The sequence below is a fragment of the Brachycentrus maculatus genome, unplaced genomic scaffold, assembly GCF_059751285.1.
Source record: "Brachycentrus maculatus isolate JH-2025_06_01 unplaced genomic scaffold, ASM5975128v1 h1tg000186l, whole genome shotgun sequence".
Lineage (NCBI taxonomy): Eukaryota > Metazoa > Arthropoda > Insecta > Trichoptera > Brachycentridae > Brachycentrus > Brachycentrus maculatus.
The window spans coordinates 135,001-148,584 of record NW_028280937.1 but is presented as its reverse complement, the minus strand read 5'-3'; the positions used below and the strand labels follow the sequence as shown (position 1 = coordinate 148,584).

The 13,584-nt window shown below is 31.0% G+C and overlaps 1 protein-coding gene across 1 annotated transcript in view; it reads right to left on the bottom strand.

Moving 5' to 3' along the window:
* LOC148307856 (uncharacterized) overlaps window positions 1-12,763 on the bottom strand; it is a 57,579-nt gene extending 44,816 nt beyond the window's left edge. The window contains exon 1 of the mRNA XM_088262642.1: window positions 12,648-12,763. The gene's annotated coding sequence lies outside the window, so the exon portion shown is untranslated. The remainder of the gene's footprint in view (window positions 1-12,647) is intronic.
* Between the last annotated feature and the right edge of the window lie 821 nt (window positions 12,764-13,584).

Sequence of the window (13,584 nt, the reverse complement as noted above, 5' to 3'; positions counted from 1 at the left end):
AAGAATGAATTTAACACATATTCGCGGTATTTTGGATTTTAATTTTGTAAAATAAACACCTACCAACCGATGATGAAAAAGGGTCAGTTGTTGTTCTAAAACAAATAAACTGAATTAAATCATGGAACTGCGAAGCGCACAGGACTCGTGAAGCGGAATTATAAAAGTTTTCCTCGGCGGTGATGTTTGGGCGGGAAGCGCGGGGTGGAAAAAATCCTCAGTGGGTCCCTTGACGGCCATAGAGAGCTCAGTTGTTTACAAATTGATTTCATTGGTAAAGTTTAACGAAATGAAATGCTCACAACCGCGGATCGGGGTTCAACTATATGAGGCCTGGGAGCAAAAAAGGATAATATAATTTTTTTACCGCCCCTTATGAAAGCGGTAAAAAGACAGAATTGAAAAGGTCATGCTGAAATAATATTCGGTATTTTTGCTTGGGATACGTTTTCGAAAGGAACTTTTATATTTAAAATTGACCCTTATTTAAATATTTTTGGAGAATACTTAATACTTAAATAAAAAAAACATTTATTATGAATTTCATAAATTGATTAGTCGCTCACATTATGTTAATATTTATCCAGTTTTAATTTAAGGTTTACTACATAAATACCAACTTTACTATAAATACTTCAAAAAAAGTGGTATTTACCAAGTTAACCTTTAATAAAAAAAATATATAATGAAGCATGAATAAATACGTTTTAAGGTACATTTGTTTAAAGCTTAATTTCCTTTTGAGTGTGTCCAAATACTTGTTCACAAATCTGGATTATCTCCGATTATAGGAGTATTTTTCATATTATTTTTTTTCTTTTTTTTTAGTGAAGTTCCAGTGATTCAAGAACAATAATTTAAATTGGTTCATATATTTAGAATTTCCAAGAATTTGAGTAGTATGGTTGTCAATAAGGGGTAGAATTGGTGAATGTTACACGTATGTAAAGTGATCACTTAAACCAGCCTATGACGGTCGTCTGCCCCGTAAATGTCCAGACATTCTTCAATCTTAATTTCCTTTTTTTTAAACAAAAAATGGTAGTAATGTCAGTATATAAGCATTTTTCACGTAGCTGGTTAAGGATTCCAGTATATAAAATAATCCGGATAAGATTTTGCAAAAATTTAAATAAAAGGGTCTCTGCTGAATGAAAAAATCTCAAATCAACTTTAAATACAGTCGTGACCTCAAACATTAAGCGACATGAGATTCATGATATATGTATAAGTTCCGAAAATCTGAGCAGTGTGGTTGTCAATCATGGGTAGAATGGTGAATGCTGCTTGTGCAAAATGATCACTTAACCTTCAAAACATTTTGAGTGTGTCCAAATGCTTGTTCACAATTCTGGGTTTTCCAGTTAATTAAACTTCGGAGTTAATTTAATATTTTTTGACATCTCAATATAGATAAAGAAAAATATGGAAGTGTGAGAATTTACAGGGCTTATGACCTGTCATAGGCTCATTAATTGTAATCACTTCATACGATCATAATCCATACATAAGTAATACAGGTCATGAGTCATATAAATACCCAGACTTCCATATTGTTCTTCATCTATGTTAAGATGTAAAACTAGCGTATAACCTAACCAGCCAAATCCCTGTAAATATCTAGACTTCTTCAATATATTATTCTTCATATATGCCGAGATTTCCAATTTTGACTTTTTATTTATATAGATTTATCAACCTGTTTGTTTTTATGTATATTAATAGATATGAATTTAATGATAAACAAATAAAAAATTTACCATTCATTCTCATTCAATTTTCCACTCCCAGCTAGTTTCAAAAGCACACACGCCACGAAGTAACAGGGATCCTATTATTATTTTGACAGGCTTTGTGTTTTCGTTTGTTTGTCGCTAGGGTGGTTTATTTAGTTCAGAGTAGTTTTTCAGTAACATAAGCACTCTTTGACAACGCTTTATATTCTGATTTTCATTAATTTTCATTTCAGCGATAGTGTTTAATTTAATTTACATATGTTAATTTTTTTGTTTGTATCGTTTAAGGGAAATTTAATTTTGAAATGCGTTGTAAACGGAACTTTATTTTATTAACTAACGGAGAAAGGAAAACACTACAAAATATCACTTTAATGTAAATTTATTGTGTAATTAATATTTAAAGCAATAACGTTGTGATCAGATAATTTAATAAACACACAAAATATTGAAATGAAATATTCAAAATGTATAATATTAATGTAATGTTAAGAATTGTGTGTTATATTTTTTTTGTTTGACTTATTTAAATATTTTTAGTATTATTTTTTCACATCTAAACAAATATGAAGAAGAACATAAAATTATGGGCATATACGGAACTTAATACTTTACACACGTGTAACATTTACCAATTCTACCCATGATTGAAAACTACACTGCTCAAATTCTTGAACCTTCTATATAAATTGTTCAAATTCAAAACAAATTGCTTGAATAAGCTAGATTTTCACAAGGTTTGAAATATGTTTAAAATAAAAATAGTATAAAAAATAACTCCTAAATTGAGATAATCCAGATTTGTGAACATGTATTTGAACACACTCAAAATGTTGTCTATATTCCTACATGATTTTAGTATTTTAAAAAGTATAACGTTTTAAATAATTAATGAAACAAAAGCATCGAGTTTGCAAAAGAAACATAAAATTCAGTACAAATTTATTCTTATTATTATTATAACGCAAGGCTCACACTATCAAAAAATCAAGAAAGATGTCTTGAGATGGTTTGAAAATGCCAAACGAAGTTAAAAAAAGAACGGCAAAGCAAATTTGTGAAATAAAGATTGTCGGAAATTGAAGGTGAAGTAGACAGAAGGTACAATAAAGTATTTCAAATACTTAAAAGTGGTCAGATGAATATAAAATGATCAGTGGGCATATATGAGGAGATGCATAAATGTCGAAAAGGCGAAAAATATATTTAATAAAAAAACAGATTTGCATGGCGTTCTCTCTTTGCCTCCTGTGAAGCTCGAAGCGGCGTGACGTTTAGTAAATTAATGTTCTAAAATAAAATTGCAAGCAAGAAAAATAAAATAATTTGAAAATAACTGACATATAACTGAATTGGTTTGATCGCAATCAGAAAACTAACGTCTTCGACATCCACTTTGAAACACGAAATGTAATGAGTTCTATTGATGGCATCGCGTTAGTTCTTGTGGAAATAACTCCAAGTGATTAATCGTAGAGAGTCGTGGAACATTATTACTTTTAAAAAGCTCTATTTATTGAAAAATAACTGTAAAGAAGTCCCATTCTCCCGAACTTCTTCAAATAATGTTTCAATCAATTTGTCATTGTCTAGAAAGTGGTATTACCTACTGACTAGATTTGAAAGCGACACAACCAACAATTGATTTCAGATGTCTGCTGAAAATTGAAAGAGTGCAGTCAAGATAACATGGCCAAAATACGTTTTTAAAATTATTAATATTTAACATATTTGACATCCAACCTTGACAAGTAAATACATATGTTACAAAAGCATTTTGACATCTCAATATAGACAATGAAGAATATGGAGGTCAGGGTATTCACAGGGCTTACGACCTATCATTGGCTGGTCAAGTTATCACTTTACACATTTGTAACATTCACCATTCTACCCATGATTGCAACCACACTGCTAAAGTTTTGGAAGTCATACATATGGTATTTTATCAATCTCATGACGTTCCATGATTAAGTTCACAATAGTCATGTATGATTGGCAACATTTTGAGTGCTTCCAAATGTTTTTTCACAAATCTGGATTAAATATGTCTCTAGTATATATTCACTATATATCTTTAGTGAAGTTAAGCGCTGTGTTTTGACTTTGATCAATATATCTAGAAATTTTAAGAATTTGAGTAGTGTGGTTGTCAATCATGGGTATTGGCGAATGTGTAAGCCCTGCAAATGCCCAGATTTCTATAAACTTCTTCATCTTTGTAGGAATATAAAAAAATGCAAAATCAATTCATAAGATGATAGAATTTTCAATTCTGTAGGGCTTGTAAATTTGTGAAAAAGTCTAGTATTTTAGTATTTACGGGTAAGCAAATGAAAGCAAAACGACGATAAAATTAATATTTCACTTTGGGGCCTCAATTTATGAGATTAAAGGCACATTTCAGTTTCGTTTGTGTGGGACACAAGAGACCGCGTACAGTTCTGGCTTTCAATATCTGTTTTCAAAGGCTCCACGTTAGGTTAAATATTATATGAATAGACAGTATCGCACACGCAATGCTCGCGTTTGGATCTTGAATGTATAATACAATTCTCAGAAGAGGGAGTTTGCGTAGAGAGAAATCTTTTAGTTTTTACTACGAATTGAATATGTATCAAATTATACATTCTAATGTAAAAGCTTTATCAGATTTTGAGGAATATCAATGTTAGATAGAAAAAACAGTGAAATATTGGCAAATAAAATATAAATATAAGACATTTTTTATACATGGAGCAGTTGATTTTTTTACCACTTGAGTTATGTTTATTTTAACGACTAGTTATGGAAGCTACATATGCTTCCATCTACGGGTTTGAATATGAACTTTTATTCCAAAGATGGAAGCATCTGTGGCTTTGAAACTAGTCGTTAAAATAAATTTAACTCAAGTGGTAAAAAAACAAGTTCTTTTATTTACAATTTCATCATGTCTTGCGACAAAGTGAATGTCAAAACAATAAATAAAATAAAAATTCACTTTTTAACAAGTTAATTTGTCAATAATTTTTTTAACAGTTTTGTAAAGGAAACAAAATAATATTTTGTTACCCTTAACTTAATGTTCAGAAACTTAGTCACACATTTTTAATATAAAACTTTTATTCTCAAGTCACTGTTATAACTACATTTTTAGTTATCAAGTCTTTCTCAAAATTACAAAATGTTACTTCGCCGTCTGATTTTTCTCTTTCAACGGTGAAACATTTTTAAAATTAAAAATGAATGTAGTACATTAATCATGGTGCAGGTAAATATGTAACAAAAGCTTTAGTTTAAATTTCCGGTGTCATTATATTATAATCATAATATACGAGGATATAACAAAATATATGTGGAGTCGATAAACACTACTAAATTTGGAGTAAGGTCCTTTAAATATATTGCCTATACCTAAATTAACCAGCTGCCTGACATAAATAAAATAGAACCCATTCGGGGATCCAAAATAAGTGATCTGAAAAAATACTTTTTGGAAAGATATATTTGTAGTGTTTAGTCATATATTCTTATTTAGTTTTTACCTTATGTTTTTTTTTTTTTCTTATTTGTTATATTTTCTCATTTTTTATATTTTCTCATTTGTTTATTTTAAATATGCTTCTTACCTTACGTTTTACTCATTTATTTCTTTTAAATATACTTCTTATGTCTATTTATTTACCTGTTTATTGTTTTTATTTTTGCAAAGTATTAGTTTAGGTTATTTACAAAAAATATTTTCTGTAACTTTATTATTTGTGTTCCAGTCTTGTTAACCTTAATCCCATGTCCCAAAATGAGAAATAGAAATGACTCATCGGGAATATTATATATGTGACTTATGTATGTTATATGTTATGAAAAATAAATAAATAAACATGCAAGTAAATACTTTGAATGTATGTAGAGAAAAACTTATAAGTAAATATCGTTGGGTTAAGGAGAGAGATATTTAACCAATCAAGACACCAAAGAGTTAGAATTGTATTTATTTTTTATTTAGGGTGTAATCGCCAAATTTGGGGGTAGTAAATAAGCTCTGTTTGTATCTTAACGTGGCGTAAATAGTCGAAGCTTTATCAGAGTTATATTGCTTAATAGCCATTCTTGACTTAAGCCTTCTTCCGCCCTTTTCCCCCAAGAACAGGAGGTAGATTACAGGGCGAGTAGCTCTAGATTCTGGACCTTTACATAAATCACTAAAGGTTGTTGGCAATACTAAACCACACGGCTACAGAGAAATGTTCTCACTTCACACATTTATTCTGTATGCCTCTGCGCTTGAGGCCAGTGCAATATTACCATAAAATACAAGAGTTTTCGTAATGGGGCACTGAAAATACGACTATGGCAGTTATTTTGGACATGATGCATGGCATCACGAAATTCTGAAACATTTTTCATAGACAAGACTGCTGTTTGCGCGAAATATCCTCTTTTGAAATGATATACTAGTTTATATTGTAGATGAAAGTAGCATACTTTACTTTAATTCGTAAAATATTAAATATTTAAACATTTTATTATAACTACTTGAACGTTTGAAAAATCTTTGTTTTAAAAATTAGACAAGGTCGTGTCTATATTATAAGAATTTTAATTTTATTGACTAGCTTACTAACTAATTAATTAACATGCCACAAATCTCTGTTTTTGCAAACATTCATCGCCTTTTTCACATTCCGCATCTCCTCATATATCCTTCATCCTTCAAACTCTTATCCACACCACAATGGTGCATAGGGCACTGCATTATATAAACGCAGTGTTATCTTGATCGTTAACACATGAAGGAAAGGTGATCAGCCCTTCGCTACAGGCACCAGTCGAGAGTAATATTGAATATATATTAGAGTGAAAATATGACTTATATTTATTTGAACCCCCCTGAGAATCGAACAAGGGACCTCAAGAATGGAAGCCGAGCGTGCTGACCAATACGCTACGGAGGCGGACAACCATCATACATACTCGCCAATTATTCAGACTTCTGACCTGACCAATTTCAAGTATTTCGTTACAATTAAGAAGGGTGTGTTAATATGGTTTGGATATGTGAAAGGAATGAGCGAGGAAAGAGCTGTAAAACTAATTTATGAGGTGTTTTAACAGGAAATAGAAGCTAAAGAAGAACGAAGAGAAGTTTTCATGATCAAGTATGTCATATACTTGAGAGTGGTCAGGTTAAGAATTGGAATAATCGGTGCAGGTATGTATAAGGAGATGCATGAGAATGGAAGAAGAAAAGTTTAAATGCAAAAGACAGTTAGTGTGGCATTCTATTATCTCTGCCTACTCCTTCGGGAAGTATCATAATAGTTAGTTGGTGTAACAAGTATCAAGTAAAAGCTGTTAATTTTATTTACAACATTTTGAGTGTGTCCAAATACTTGTTCACAAAATCTGGATTATCTCGAATTAGAATTTGAGCAGTGTGGTTGTCAAACATGGGTAGAATTGGTGAATGTTACACGTGTGTAAAGTGATCACTTAAACTATGACGGTCATCAGCCCCGTAAATGCCCAGACTTCCATATTCTTCTTCATTTTTGATGAGATGTCAAAAAATAATATGTTAATTTTATTATTCAAATTCATAAGATTCATAAGGAACATTGATTTTTTCAATAAAGAAAGTAAACACTTGTATAATATTGAGTTTTTTTTTCATTTTTCATTTACGTTTTACTTAGTAAATACCACTATTTTTTAAGTTTTATTTCATTACACTATAGTGACTAGTTTCGAAAACTACAGTTGTTTTCATCGCCAGGTGAGTAGTAAAACATTTATTTATTTCAGGCTTGAGCGATCAGTTTTTGAAAAATAGTAGTAGATCTCTTCCCTTAAGATTGTCCGTTGGGGTAGTGTGGAGCGTAGGGTTAGGGAGTGATCAGAATTCTTATTGCCTCGGGGGTAGCTTGCCCCCTATTACCCCGACAGTTACACCGACCAGACGGACTCTGCAATGCGCCTGTTTCTGCGTAACGACAATACTGCCAACTCGGAGGAAAGAAAACAGAGTAAGTAAAAGCTTGGTCTATTACAATTTGTGTTTGCGGACTTACATGTGAACAAAAAATACATCTTGAGAATGCTGCGATATTAGAGACGATTCGAAATTTCAGGGTAAATGAAAAAGACTTTTGAAATGAGAATTTGATAGTCTAGACGCTAACAGAGCTTACGAAAAAACTCATTGGTTTCAATAAGCGATCACTTTTTACACTACGTACTATTTCAAAAAGTTGATTTTTGTTAATTGACTTATCTCAAATAGATTTATTTTGCTATTATATATTTATTTTATTATTGTTTTATCCTTGAAATATATGAAATAAAGGCTAAGTTAATTGCTTCCGCTTTCAAGGCATACAATATATTTTTTGTTGTTATTATTTATATTAAATTTAAAGTACAATCCTTAAACAAAAGGAATATTTACGGAGCTGAAATATGAAAAAAGCAATATCCTTAGAAGTAATGAATGTAAAATATATTTTTGTATAATATTTTTATTATAACATATAGAATAATTCACCCTATGGGTGTATCATGATATATTATAATAAATGATTATTATAATCTCAATTTCAATAGAAACATCCATAGTTTAATACAAAATTTCCATTCCAAATCCAACAAAAGTGCATATTTACATATTTCAAAAAATAATGCAATATGAATGCTCGTGATGAACGTTACTCAAGTGAATTAAGTGATCACTTAAGCCAGCCTATTGCCAGGTCATAAGCCTAAAAGTGTCAAGACTTTCATAATCTTCCATATAAAAAATGGGTGCTTCATTATACGTTGAGACACCTTTAATAATGTAAAAATTAAATGTATGTTTTTTTAAACTTACAGTGTACAAAGTATAATTTGTTAAACATATCGCTCACTCCTTTCAAGAACGTCATAAATCAAAAATAGTAAATTTTCAGTTGTGCGTGTTTTCGGAATGTCCAGAAAATGTACTATATCCCAGCAAAAGCGTCATATTTTTAACTTAATATTTAACCGCTACAGAGCAGAAAGTGTTGTTTTTGAATTTTGAAGAAAAGGCATTGTTTAATTATTTTTTTCAAAAAACTAAATATTTTTCAAATGGAGAAAAAACTTCAGATTTTACCTAAAAAGATCTGTTGCACAGTAAAAAGTTCAGTAAGTGGCTTGATATTTATTTTTAATACATTGTATCTTATTCTTAAACTTTAAAAACGTTCTCCTGAAAAATCAAGTATTTTGATTTATGACGTTCTTGAAAGGAGTGAGCGATATGTCAATGGTTTATTTTATGCGGCCCAAAATACTTACATACTTCAAACATTTTAAGTCGTTGCAGGCGCCAAATTTGCTAGAATTGCGAGATCAGAATATTTTTGGAGAAGCCTAAACGCCATGTATTAAACGCTTACGGTCTCATTATGTCTATAAAGTTGTCATATGTGACATCTTACAAAAGCTTAGAATAATTATATTCATGTTCTATCTATTAAGCGTTCTTGCGTATGTAGAATTCTAAATATTCAATGGTAAGGTAAAATATGCAGCAACCTTTGGTAGTAGACATCGATGTGTCTAGTTGTCTAGACCAGGTACTTCAAATGCCTCCAACAATCTTCTTCTACAAGGTATCTAGCTTCAATGCTCTGTATGTTTACTGCTGATAATTGATCAGCGATTTTAGTCTGAATTGAGAAGACATAAAGGGTTGACGGAATATGGGAGAGATGAATATAAAACATATTATTTATTGCTTTGGCATTACCTTTGTGGAACAACATGATGTTATAAATGTAAACAATATTATATGTGAACACTTTGAGTTAACTTGTTAAAACATGACTAATTTTGAGAATTTAAGATATTCCAACATAAACATCTGTAATTTTAGAAACTCGTTGTGCTAACATTAATAAACACAAAAGTGGTTAATTTTTATGTTTAAAAAAAGTACAAACAAGTTCAACAGATTTAATTACGAGATTCAGCGGTCAGGTTGTGGTAAAATATCTGTTTTTAACTTTAATTTAACATGATGAATATTACTTTTTAACAAATTAATGCGGTGTTTGAAAATGACGCGAAATCCACCAAAATACGTGTCATACTAGATTTTAAGAAATAGTAGTATTTATCAAATGAAATAAACAAATTGGTATTCAAAAAAAAGTTTAACGAACTTTTGAAATAAATAATTTGAATATTTATTCCCTTCCGTGATCAATAAGCAAATGTAACGTAGTGTAGTTTTAGCAAGTAGAGCTTTAATCCTCTATTTTTGAGTGCTTAGAATGGTATGATCTGAAACGAATACGAGCCAGCGCAACTTTCGGCCAGACTACGAAATGAGTGAACTTGTCAACTACTGCATGCTAAAATAAACCGAGGGAAATCGTATTTAAAAAGTAGCTCGGAGTGAGACTGTCAACCCAATTAAAGTTTCAGGACCTAAACAAGCCAGATGTGAAGCGAAATGGAATTAGATTTAGCCTTTTAAAAAAACGAAATGTCCTAGGAAAAATGTACCTTTCGCTTCGATTTTAAATAACATCTGTCTCTCTGTTAAATGGTTAAAGCGTTTCAGTATTTTTTGAGTGGTAAAATTTAAATTTTCTATTATCTTAGTGAAATTCAGTCGCACGATTAGATTCAATGTTACCCTGATGATCAAACTAACTTAAGCGAACATTTTTGTTTTGTATATTTTCATTCAAACCCTTATCCGCACTCCAATGGTGCATAGAGCACTGCATCGTTTACATATGAAGGAAAGGTGATCAGCCCTCTGCTTCAGGTACCAGTCCTGGATAACATTGAATAAATATAAGAGTGAAAAAATCACTTATATTTATTTGAGCCCCCCCTGGGAATCGAACCCGGAACCTCCACATTGGCAACCGAGTATTCTGACCATTAATAACACAACGGAGGAGGACAAATTTCTTTTCTATATACATAGATAGAGCATTCAGAATCCAGAGTCAGGTGGATAATTTAAGCGTAATGAGAATTCATTTTTCAAAACTTTGCAAAGTCGAGTTACGTATCGTAATTATTTGTGATATCAATCGTTAGTAATTTTAAATACCACTGTTAAAATTTATATAAAAAATAGTGGTATAACTAAAAACGCGTAGTAATTTAGTTAAAAATTATGTTGTGTTTTGTAATATGTTGAAGAACTGCTTTGTTTAAAAAAATGATAAGTAGCTTCGAGTATAGTAATTGTATTTTAATATTAAAGTCCTTTTTCTGTCCTCTCCAACAGAGAAATATAATAACAATTTTCAACCAGATCTGCTCTATACATCAAAGCTTTCTTTAAACGTGTATAAGAAAGCTTACTAATACAGTCATATATTTGAATACATCTTGGACTTGAAATTAGCCATACGGTTCATTTTTACTTTAAATTTAAATGTTTCAATATAACATTTTTCAGCTAAATGTGTTTGCCTTTAGCGACATCTGTTTTCAACCCGATTTCTGCACAATATTAAATGTATTTGTGTGATTCGATAATCGGCAAACCATTCAATTGGAATGTAAGATAATTATGGTTTTTCTTTAAAAAATAAAAGTGAAAATTAACAGAAATCCTTAAGTGACATTCTTACGAATACTCAAATTAATTCATTTTGATACGATACATTTTAAGTTTCTTCTTCTTCTTCTTACAGGCGCGAGGATCTGTTCCGTAATCCGTCTTTTGTTACGTGGACATCTCTTCCAGGTGGTCTTCTACCGTCTGGATTCTCTTGAAGAACAATCCGGGTCAGTCTATTTTCATGCATTCTATTGACATGGGCATTTCAGAATCGTCTTCGCTGTCTTCCTCATCTGACTTTATAATCCGTACATTTTTCGAATTTACATGTTTTTTATTCGGTCTCTTAACGTTTCCGGTTATGCACCTCAATTTTCTTATTTCTGAAGTTCTTAGAAGAGATTTGATTCTCGCTTGTCTATTTTGGTCTCTATTTCATATATAGCAATCAGTCGTATACACGTCAGTATCAGTCGTATATTTTTACTTTGCTTTCAATATTAATGTTCCTTCCAGATTTTTTCTATTTAGCGCCTTGATGTAACAGCCGCTTTATTAATAAAAATCTTTTTCATTCCTTGCGCCAAAGATATTAAATTTGCTGCCCGAAACCATTAAGATTTCCAGGAGTGATCAGGTCTTTAAGAACAGTGTCCGTCGATGGTTGCTTCGCATTGGAAGGGACAAGGTAGAAAGTGATTTAATTATAGTCCAGGTGTAATTATTTTATTGTAAAACCTTTATACTGTAAATTATTATTGTATCTTCTGTATGTAATGTATATAATGTAATAATAAAAAAAAACAAATATATTAAATGAAAAATATATAAAATTGTATTAACATGTTAGTATTCGGCTCAACACAGGCCATACCTAAAGAGCCGTAATACATAGAGTAAATGTATATATGAAATAATTATGTATCTAAGAATGTATCTATGTATTTATGAAATAAATAAAAAATAAATAAAAATAAATATTTTAGAGTATCTAATGAAGGTTTGAAAAGTATTTTCAAAATCTCAATTTTCATAAAATTTTAAACACTTCTTATACCGCAATCTACTTCATTTTATATTTTTTCTTGTAATCCGTGTAAAACAAAATAAGAATTGAGATTTCATGAAAATGGTGCTATCATTATTATTGGTTTCGCCACAGTGCGAAATGAACTAAAAAAACCAATTATTCGAAGGACCAGTCTTATGGTATTAACAATAAGACGACGATTCTACAAGATAGAAATATTTAGATCGATTTGGAGTCGTGATACTCTCCCGAGTTAGTTCGATGATTTATGCTCGAACTTTCAAGTACCAAGGGACGGCGAGTTCGATAAATATCTAATAGCACGTATGAATAAAGAACTAACCTTTTATTCTTATAGATGGTCTTGATCCAGCGCTGGGATCAGGGCGATTCTCTCTTGATGGTGGTGATGGGGTCACAAAATACAGCGAGGTATTCACAACAATTCAATATATAGAGCGCCCGCGTGAAGAGTCAAATTGCAACTGTTTTTACTTTTGTTTTTTTTTGTCTTTTTGGCAGTCGGGCGTCGTTCGAAATTCAAAACGTACTACCGACAAGTACCGGCCAAACCAATTATAAAACCATTAAAATCACTATTTCTCTTAATTTGATCTTTATTTTGATAGTGATTATCTTCTGGTTTCGAAATAAATGGTTTTGTTCCGAAGAAAAATTAATTAATTTTGTTATACAGTGATTATTGACAACGATAATTTCTAAATTTAAAAATGGAAAATTACAAACTTAGGGCTTCAAATCTTGATTACGATTTTGAGTATTTTGCTGAATGCTGAGTTCTATCAAAGAAATACTACGATGTATTATATTAAAATTCAAGTTGAGTGATTGAAGATTTAATGAAAAAATTAAAAAGAGAAGAGAAAAAGTCAATTTCAATTTAAAGTCATCTTGAATTGAGGATATTACATAAGAAAAGAACATTCGTGCCTCTCGCCCACTCGTGCCTTAATATACATCTGGAGAACCAGCAACCTTTTCGTTTTTCTTTGAAACCTTTTAAACTTGAAAGGCTTACCATCAATTCATGCAGCCTCCACTAATTGCCTTTTCCTATTCAATGGATAAGGATCTTTGCAGAGCCCTTCAGCGGCAGACTTGCATCAAGGACTTAGCATGTTTTGCGCGGAAGTGATACAAAGAAACTATAAGGGTGGTTTGATCCAGGTATCTAGCCAGTACTGTATTCAAATTAATTGGTTTCATTTATTTTATTTATATATTTTGTAGAATGACGATAATTTTTGTTTTATTTCACA